This window comes from Salvelinus namaycush, chromosome 6 (assembly GCF_016432855.1).
Source record: "Salvelinus namaycush isolate Seneca chromosome 6, SaNama_1.0, whole genome shotgun sequence".
NCBI classification, from domain to species: Eukaryota; Metazoa; Chordata; class Actinopteri; order Salmoniformes; family Salmonidae; genus Salvelinus; species Salvelinus namaycush.
Window position 1 is genome coordinate 34,018,503 of NC_052312.1, and position 9,479 is coordinate 34,027,981.

At 40.8% G+C, this 9,479-nt stretch overlaps 1 pseudogene; it reads left to right on the plus strand.

The window, feature by feature from the left end:
* Positions 1–688: 688 nt before the first annotated feature.
* LOC120049342 lies at positions 689–7,465 on the plus strand (annotated as a pseudogene).
* The last annotated feature ends 2,014 nt before the right edge of the window (positions 7,466–9,479 follow it).

The following is a 9,479-nucleotide window of genomic DNA, read 5'->3' on the forward strand; positions in this document are numbered from 1 at the left end:
ACACAGGCTAGGTATATTTTAATATGCATGTTATTGATTATTGTCAATGGAATAAAAGTGTTTGTTTATTATTTCTCATTCTGATAGTTGTGGTGTGCATATGTCTCCCTCTACCAGTGGTATAAAGTACCTAAGTAGTACTTTAAAGTATTATTTTGGGGTATCTGTACTTCACTATTTATATTTGACTACTTTTACTTCACTACATTCCTAAAGAAAATGGCAGACTCAATAAACACATATGCTTTGATTAGAATATAATTTTTTTTGGACTGCCCATGGCTATCTGAAAATTAAATAAAAATTTAAAAAATGGTGCCATTTGGTTTTCTTACTGTAAAGAATTTGAAATTATTTATACTTCAATATTTTTAAAACCAAATACTTTTACTCAAGTAGTATTTTACTGGGCGAGTCATTTTTACTTCGGTCATTTTCTATTGTATCTTTACTTTTACTCATGTCACGAACCGGCTCGAAGTTCGTAACAAAAAGGGAGACATGGAGATAAGGAATAACAAAATATATTTATTAACTAAAGTAAACTAAATACAATTTACAATGGTGTGTGTAATCAGTAGCGTAAGTGAGTGGTTGCATGCATAAATGTGATAATGAGGGGTGTAGCAAAGGTGCCAACGCAAACAAAACAGCCACAACCAAAATCTATCAGTGTGTCTGCATGGAAGCGGACAGGTAAACGTTTCTGTAGGACTTCATTCCAATGAGACGCAAAAAAAGGAGCGTGAAACAACTCTCAACTTTGCTTTTCTCTTTTCATCCTCCAGTTTCGACCGTTTCTGGGTTCTGGTGCCGCTGAGTAAGTTACATACTTTGCATAATTATTAAGACATTGAACTTGGTTCCTCATATGTGTAGCAACTAACTATTTCACAAAAGTATTTGCTAACCTTGTAGTACCATTGAGATAGCTATGGCTTCTCTCCTAACAGATGGCCAGCTGCCTAGCTGATTTCAATGCATTATGCAAAGTCTTTCGAAATATATAGCTAGCTAGCTTCAGAATGGAGAAGGCATAGCTACTTTTCTATGATATAAGGACGTATGTTATATACTGAATGAAACAGCAGCTGTAATTTCAGAAGATGTCCATAATATATCTGGAGTAATAGTGCAATTATAGATAGTGTTTCACAGTATTACTTAACCGCCAGTGTTGTGATTGGCAGTGATATTCGACTATTGATTTCTCCTGCTGGAGCAGAATCTGTTCTAACTTTCTTTCTGTGTTAACTTGTGGAAATTGCTCTGTAATTTCCTGGTTTCTAAAATTGTACACTGTTTGCTCAATTTCAGTTTATGTGAACAAGCACTGAATAGTGTAGGGAATCATTGTACCATCTAAATCGCTGTGAATATATAGTTTCAATAATATCGTTTTACAGCTGATTGAAGCTGGTGTACCAAAACCGAAAGTAGAAGGCCCAAGTCTCTGTCATGTTATGAGAAATGGGATGCTGGGGAAGGAGGATGTCTGTTTTGAATGCAGCCTAATGCTAGGTGAATTACAAGATACTTCAGTGATTTAGATGGTCCCTACACTATTCAGGGCATGTTTTCTCCCATAAACTGAAATTGAGCGAACAGTGTAGAACTTCAGCAACCCATGATTTGACAGAGCGATTTCCACTTGATAATACAGCCACAAAGTCAGAACAGTTTTCCCATTTTACAATAGTTGCAGCTCCAGCGGGAGAAATCAATAGGCTAATATCACAGTCGGGAATGTAATACTGTGAAACGCTATCAGTCAATTATTACTGCAATATATTGACATTAGAAATTACAATGCAAAAATTCGAAAATAAATAAATAACATTTGTGTAGCACCTTTTAACCAAGCATGTGAACTTTGTAGGTAGCAAACTAGGATACGAGGCGTATCACTGAAACAGGGACTGCATTGTTGTTCCGAATACATTTGCATTCATGGTTTCACAGTTAGCTGAAATACACTGCTCAAAAAAATAAAGGGAACACTAAAATAACACATCCTAGATCTGAATGAATGAAATATTCTTATTAAATACTTTTTTCTTTACATAGTTGAATGTGCTGACAACAAAATCACACAAAAAATTATCAATTGAAATCAAATTTATCAACCCTTGGAGGTCTGGATTTGGACTCACACTCAAAATTAAAGTGGAAAACCACACTACAGGCTAATCCAACTTTGATGTAATGTCCTTAAAACAAGTCAAAATGAGGCTCAGTAGTGTGTGTGGCCTCCACGTGCCTGCATGACCTCTCTACAACGCCTGGGCATGCTCCTGATGAGGTGGCGGATGGTCTCCTGAGGGATCTCCTCCCAGACCTGGACTAAAGCATCCGCCAACTCCTGGACAGTCTTTGGTGCAACGTGGCGTTGGTGGATGGAGCGAGACATGATGTCCCAGATGTGCTCAATTGGATTCAGATCTGGTGAACGGGCGGGCCAGTCCATAGCATCAATGCCTTCCTCTTGCAGGAACTGCTGACACACTCCAGCCACATGAGGTCTAGCATTGTCTTGCATTAGGAGGAACCCAGGGCCAACCGCACCAGCATATGGTCTCACAAGGGGTCTGAGGATCTCATCTCGGTACCTAATGGCAGTCAGGCTACCTCTGGCGAGCACATGGAGGGCTGTGCGGCCCCCCAAAGAAATGCCACCCCACACCATGACTGACCCACCGCCAAACCGGTCATGCTGGAGGATGTTGCAGGCAGCAGAACGTTCTCCACGGCGTCTCCAGACTCTGTCACGTCTGTCACGTGCTCAGTGTGAACCTGCTTTCATCTGTGAAGAGCACAGGGCGCCAGTGGCGACTTTGCCAATCTTGGTGTTCTCTGGCAAATGCCAAATGTCCTGCACGGTGTTGGGCTGTAAGCACAACCCCCACCTGTGGACGTCGGGCCCTCATACCACCCTCATGGAGTCTGTTTCTGACCGTTTGAGCAGACACATGCACATTTGTGGCCTGCTGGAGGTCATTTTGCAGGGCTCTGGCAGTGCTCCTCCTGCTCCTCCTTGCACAAAGGTGGAGGTAGCGGTCCTGCTGCTGGGTTGTTGCCCTCCTACGGCCTCCTCCACGTCTCCTGATGTACTGGCCTGTCTCCTGGTAGCGCCTCCATGCTCTGGACACTACGCTGACAGACACAGCAAACCTTCTTGCCACAGCTCGCATTGATGTGCCATCCTGGATGAGCTGCACTACCTGAGCCACTTGTGTGGGTTGTAGACTCCGTCTCATGCTACCACTAGAGTGAAAGCACCGCCAGCATTCAAAAGTGACCAAAACATCAGCCAGGAAGCATAGGAACTGAGAAGTGGTCTGTGGTCACCACCTGCAGAACCACTCCTTTATTGGGGGTGTCTTGCTAATTGCCTATAATTTCCACCTTTTGTCTATTCCATTTGCACAACAGCATGTGAAATTTATTGTCAATCAGTGTTGCTTCCTAAGTGGACAGTTTGATTTCACAGAAGTGTGATTGACTTGGAGTTACATTGTGTTGTTTAAGTGTTCCCTTTATTTTTTTGAGCAGTGTACAATATATCCATAGGAAACTAGATAGCAAGCTAGCTACGTAGCCAGTTGAACTTTCCGGTTGTTGACATCAACAATTAAACCAGCCCTTTTCCATATTCTGGCAATATAACCTACTGCCATACTGTGAAAAGGATCTATGTTGCTTAAAATGTTTAATCTTTTTCAGACTGTATTGTTAGAGATGACGTTCCTATGGACTGCAGTTGCTTTCTTCCTCTATGTGAAAATAGGTTTAGTCCTCATCCTCTGTCTACCCTTCATCTCAATTACCAGGTAGGAATGAGCCCTATCCTGTCCTGATACATTCAGCAACTTCACATTAAACTAAATTCATTTTGAAATGATGTCTAACGTAAATATTTTCCATATGTTGAAGTGAGGTTAATTTCAGGTTCTGAATGAATGGTGAAAAAGTATTTTTCTGAAGTTGAAAAATACATATTTTTGAACGATGAAAATACGTATTTTCCAGGCGTTGAAATCAGGTTCACTTTCGGTTCTGAGTGAAAGTTGAAAAGACGTAATTTACAGATGTTGAAAATATGTATTTTTTGGTCATTGATTCTATGTCCAAATTTCAGCTGCGAAATTCTAAATGATAAAAAATATTTTTTCTTATTTTATTTAACCTTTATTTAACTAGGCAAGTCAGTTAAGAACACATTCTTATTTACAATGATGGCCTACCAGGGAACAGTTTGAACAGTATGGCACAGTTCAGTACAGTAGTTTAATTCAGTAGAGTACAATACACTGTGCTGTACTCAACAGTACTTTTCTTTACTGAACTGTACTCTGCTGTGCTCAATTGTGCTGTACTGTACAAACTTGTGAAACAGATGTCTATGATTTGTTCAGATTTGGACTGGACCAAATGTGAACCAATTAGAGAGATTTGATCTGGACTGGGCCAAATCTGAACCAATCATAAGAGGTCTATGTTTGGGCCAAATCAAGGCCGGTCCAGACATCTGTGGCTGTTGAAATCCAGGCTGGTCCAGCCCGGACTAAATCTGAACCAAACATATCTATGTTTGGGCCAAATCAACGCCAGATCAAATCTGAACCAAACAGACGTCTACATCCGGACCGGACCAAAAATCTACATCCGTGCATGTTGAAGTCAAGGCTGGTCCAGACTGCACCAAAGAAAGACATTGCCGTCGATCCATTGCTTTGTGCAATTATGTTTTTGTGCTGTTTTGCAGAATGCAAAGTATCTTCCAGCTGAGAATATGGAACAAAATGTCCAGGATTTGGACCAAATTCTTCCTCAACATCAAATTATCCTACATCATGATCACAATCCTTATAGTCCTCTTGATTGGTAAGCTGATGCCAAAAAGTATGTCTAATTTACTCACAGATTTTAATGGCTCACAATAGTGACAATCTCTCACGGAGAGTTTCCAATCTCAATCTCATACAATGCTTTTGAAATCTCCATGTTTTACTATGTTTAACCATGTCGTACCACACCTGCACGTCCTCCTGTAGACTCTTTGCGTGAGATGTGGAAGTATTCGCAGGTGAAGAACAACAAGGATGCTAATCTGCATCCCGACATGTTTAACCACCTCCACATGAAGCTGTTCAGAGCCCAGAGGAACCTCTACATCTCCGGCTTTTCCCTTTTCCTCTGGCTGTAAGTCTGTGAGCTCTGGATCTGTCTGTCCTCCCATTGACCTACTGAGTCTGGTGAAAACCAGCCAGTGCATGGATCGTCATAATCATAGAGATTCCTTTATTCATTGCAATGACCATAACAGTGGTCGTGTTCAGTAGGGGACACCGTAGCAAAATGTTTAGAAAAACGGAAAACAAAAAATGTGTTCAGATGGACAAGTTCAAGTTGCAGCACTCTGTTTTAGAAATGTTTTAAAATCTCATTATTGAACACCATCTCTGTGTGTGTTGTTTCCCAACAGAGTACTGTGGCGGGTGATCACTCTGATCAACCAGCTGGCGACGGCGTCTAGCACCACGGCCTCTCTGCAGACCAAGGCAGAGAGTGACAACCAAACTGCCAAGAAATGCATTGAGGACAACAAGGTACTGAAGCAGGTAAGGTCATACCCAGTATCACTGCCCTTTCTGCACTTCAGCCCGTATTTAAAAGGGTCTCAAAAAGAAGAGAAGCGCTGCTCTAAGATAAGGCTCCCCTTGTCCGTGGAAACGTATTCATTTTGATCTAAAAGGCGAAACGGAGATATGGGCATTCATCCACACAATAAGAAACTAAACAAATTTTGGTACTGCATTATGGTTGAGAGGTGTGGTAAGTGGTTAATGTTTACCTGTGTTTGTTTCAGACTCTGATGGATAGGAAGGGGAACAAGGCCACAGCAGAGGGAAACGAGCTGCTGAGAAAAGAGATGGAGAACTGAAGGGCACAGAGGAAGGTGAGGAAGATACACAGACAATACTTTTGTGACTGACTGAATAATAGAACAAAAAAATCCAATAATACTGAAATCAATTGAAAATGTACAACTAAAATACAATAACCAACCAACCAAATGAAATCAGACCATAATTACAGTAAAACAAACATGGGCTTCAATTACTGTTGGAGAATGTGCACTCTGACTCATAGCATGTCACCGTTGGGATAGACGGGATGATATGCATGACAATTGGATGTTAATAGGAATGCTTTGGGGTTAATGTTTTACCTAGCCTTGAAAAAGTCTCAATCCAAGATGGACGCTATGAAGAAACAATCCGATGGACTGACCAAAGAATACGACCGACTGCTGAAAGAACACCAGGTAACCCCAGACCAGCTCATACATACAGTATCTACAGTAGCCTACATATTACCGCTCACCTGGCCTTGTTCAAAGCTGTCACTTACAGTAGATGCTGTATATTACGACCCTGCTCAAATGTAGATAGAATACTTCAGCTCTGACTTTAGTACTACTACTGTATATTTACCTCTACCACTTCACAGATATATTGTTTTTTCCAGAATCTTCAAGAGATTGGAGACAAAAAGGATGATTGATCGGGGTTACGACTACAGCGGTCAGAACATTTACAGATTGTACCGAGAAACCAGAAAAAACAGTCACGCACACTATCACTTTCCTTTGACATACTGAAGCACTGTGCATGATGTCACCAAAATACTCTTCCAAAGCACCACTGAGCTGGCAAACATTAGATAAAAAGCACCTGAGCATGTTTGTAATAGAATAGCTACTACACCAACATAGAAAGTGTTTTTCTATTATTTTCGTACTTTTGGAGAATGGATGGCAGTACAAGCTTCAGATTACAGTGGTCTTCTACTTTGAATGTGTTTTTGATGTAATGGCAAGATCACCATTGCATTCATATCAATGATGTCTATATTCCAGTTTTTTACCTTAGCAACTATGCAGATTACAGATTGAATTGTATGTTTTTTGTAAAACAAAATTAGCTTTCAGTTCATAGGGGTAGGGAAGCTATATTGAGTCATTTTTATTGTTAAATATTTATCAATGGTGATGTTTTGTTTCCATTCCTCTAGAGATATTCTACGTATTTAGATGTTAAGTGGTTTGAGAATTACACAGGGTCAGGGTTCGGCTATATTGAAAATCAATATGGGGTCATGATTTTCTGTTTTGTAATAAGGATTCTCAAACACTTACAAAAGTGAGGTGATTCCAGTGGTGTAAAGTACTTAAGTAAAAATACTTTAAAGTACTACTTAAGTAATTTTTTGGGGTATCTGTACTTTACTATTTATATTTGACTACTTTTACTTCACCAATTCCTGAAGAAAATATTGTACTTTTTACTCCATACATTGACCCCAAAAAGTACTCTTTGAATGCGTAGCAGGACAGGAAAATAGTCACATTCACACACTTATCAACCGAACATCCCTGGTCATCCCTACTGCCTCTGATCTGGCAGACTCACTAAACACACATGCTTCGTTTGTAAATGATGTCTGAATGTTGGAGTGTGCCCATGGCTTTCCGTAAATAATAAACAACAAGAAAATGGTGCCATCTGGTTTGCTTAATATAAGGAATTTGAAATGATTTTTACTTTTGATACTTACAGTGAGGGAAAAAAGTATTTGATCCCCTGCTGATTTTGTACGTTTGCCAACTGACAAAGAAATGATCAGTCTATAATTTTAATGGTAGGTTTATTTGAACAGTGAGAGACAGAATAAAAACAAAAAAATCCAGAAAAACGCATGTCAAAAATGTTATGAATTGATTTGCATTTTAATGAGGGAAATAAGTATTTGACCCCTCTGCAAAACATGACTTAGTACTTGGTGGCAAAACCCTTGTTGGCAATCACAGAGGTCAGACGTTTCTTGTAGTTGGCCACCAGGTTTGCACACATCTCAGGAGGGATTTTGTCCCACTCCTCTTTGCAGATCTTCTTCAAGTCATTAAGGTTTCGAGGCTGACGTTTGGCAACTCGAACCTTCTGCTCCCTCCACAGATTTTTTTATGGGATTAAGGTCTGGAGACTGGCTAGGCCACTCCAGGACCTTAATGTGCTTCTTCTTGAGCCACTCCTTTGTTGCCTTGGCCGTGTGTTTTGGGTCATTGTCATGCTGGAATAACCATCCACGACCCATTTTCAATGCCCTGGCTGAGGGAAGGAGGTTTTCACCCAAGATTTGACGGTACATGGCCCCGTCCATCGTCCCTTTGATGCGGTGAAGTTGTCCTGTCCCCTTAGCAGAAAAAGCATAATGTTTCCACCTCCATGTTTGACGGTGGGGATGGTGTTCTTGGGGTCATAGGCAGCATTCCTCCTCCTCCAAACACGGCAAGTTGAGTTGATGCCAAAGAACTCCATTTTGGTCTCATCTGACCACAACACTTTCACCCATTTGTCCTCTGAATCATTCAGATGTTCATTGGCAAACTTCAGACGGGCATGTATATGTGCTTTCTTGAGCAGGGGGACCTTGCGGGCGCTGCAGGATTTCAGTCCTTCACGGCGTAGTGTGTTACCAATTGTTTTCTTGATGACTATGGTCCCAGCTGCCTTGAGATCATTGACAAGATCCTCCTGTGTAGTTCTGGGCTGATTCCTCACCGTTCTCATGATCATTGCAACTCCACGAGGTGAGATCTTGCATGGAGCCCCAGGCTGAGGGAGATTGACAGTTCCTTTGTGTTTCTTCCATTTGCGAATAATCGCAGAAGCTGTTGTCACCTTCTCACCAAGCTGCTTGGCGATGGTCTTGTAGCCCATTCCAGCCTTGTGTAGGTCTACAATCTTGTCCCTGACATCCTTGGAGAGCTCTTTGGTCTTGGCCATGGTGGAGAGTTTGGAATCTGATTGATTGATTGCTTCTGTGGACAGGTATCTTTTATACAGATAAGAAACTGAGATTAGGAGCACTCCCTTTAAGAGTGTGCTCCTAATCTCACCTCGTTACCTGTATGAAAGACACCTGGGAGCCAGAAATCTTTCTGATTGAGAGGGGGTCAAATACTTATTTCCCTCATTAAAATGCAAATCAATTTATAACATTTTTGACATGCGTTTTTCTGGATATTTTTGTTGTTATTCTGTCTCTCACTGTTCAAATAAACCTACCATTAAAATTATAGACTGATCATTTCTTTGTCAGTGGGCAAATGTACAAAATCAGCAGGGGATCAAATACTTTTTTCCCTCATTGTAAGTATATTTTAAGCCAAATACTTTTACTCAAGTAGAACTTTACTTGAGTCATTTTCTATTAAGGTATCTTTACTTTTACTCAAGCATGACAGTTGGGTACTTTTTCCACCACTGAGAGATTCTTATTCCCTCTTCTCACTCTCAGACACCCTGTAGTGTGTCACACACACAAGTGAAGATTGTATAGACTAATAAAACCAGAGTATGACTGTCCCAGTCCAGAGGTTTGGTTGGGTAGATGGTGAGCTTGAGTTAGTTAAA